This window comes from Salmo salar, chromosome ssa13 (genome assembly GCF_905237065.1).
Source record: "Salmo salar chromosome ssa13, Ssal_v3.1, whole genome shotgun sequence".
NCBI classification, from domain to species: Eukaryota; Metazoa; Chordata; class Actinopteri; order Salmoniformes; family Salmonidae; genus Salmo; species Salmo salar.
The window spans coordinates 12,056,583-12,057,802 of NC_059454.1; positions in this window are offsets into that span (position 1 = coordinate 12,056,583).

Sequence of the window (1,220 nt, forward strand, 5' to 3'; positions counted from 1 at the left end):
AATGAAGAGATGTATAGAATGAAGAGATGTATAGAATGAAGAGATGTATTGAATGAAGAGATGTATTGAATGAAGAGATGTATAGAATGAAAAGACATACTGACTGAAGAGATGTATAGAATGAAGAGATGTATTGACTGAAGAGATGTATTTGAATGAAAAGACGTACTGACTGAAGAGATGTATAGAATGAAGAGATGTATAGAATGAAGAGATGTATAGAATGAAGAGATGTATTGAATGAAGAGATGTATAGAATGAAGAGATGTATTGACTGAATAGATGTATTGAATGAAGAGATGTATTTGAATGAAAATACGTACTGACTGAAGAGATGTATAGAATGAACTCTCAAGGCCATTGTGCACAGCAGTTGAATCTGTTAGGAGGAGGGAGGACGGGCAGAAAGGACAGATCTCAGAGAACCACTGTAGACAAAGGACTGAGTCCGTAAGGTCCTTGGCTCTGACTCCTGTCTGCCAAACCCTCTTCATGGTGTAACACATACAGTATCCCCCCAAACCGGGACAGAGCTCTTGTTAATGCTCTATGGAGTTTCAATAGACGGAGAGGAGACTTAATGTATAATAAAGGGAAATGCTGGGGATTTTAGGTCATTTAGTGAAGCAAAAGATAAAAGCCTTGTTGTTATGTTATGTAATCTCTATGGCTAAATGCGTCGAACAAGGATAGGGATGTATAGTACTGTACTTCCTCCTTAGTAGAAACTACTGTACATCAGTGACAGGCAGATCCTCATTTCTGCGGGTTCCATCATTTTATGATCTTTAGCTGTTTTATCTCTCACTTCTGGACGCCAGGGTTGTGGGCTCGATTCCCACGGAGGACCAGTACGGAAAAAAAACTTTAAAAAATGATGAAATGTATGCATTCACTATTGTAAGTCGCTCTGGATAAGAGCGTCTGCTAAATGACTAAAATGTAAATGTAAATGGACGCCTAAACATTGGACATTCTTTACAAATATGTGAGAAATACAGTGCTTGGAAAGGTTAAGAAGACTCAGGTTAAGAAGACACAGTATTTCCTTACTGTTAAATATCATGCTCAAACTGAGACAGATTTCCAAGTTAGTTCCTTTCTTAGGCAACACAACTACATCCAGCTACAAAATGAATGTTTTCCACCCACACACACATCCAGTCGAGGACCAATAAAACACTTGAGGGCCTAGCTATTGCAATGCACCTTAGTCAGAT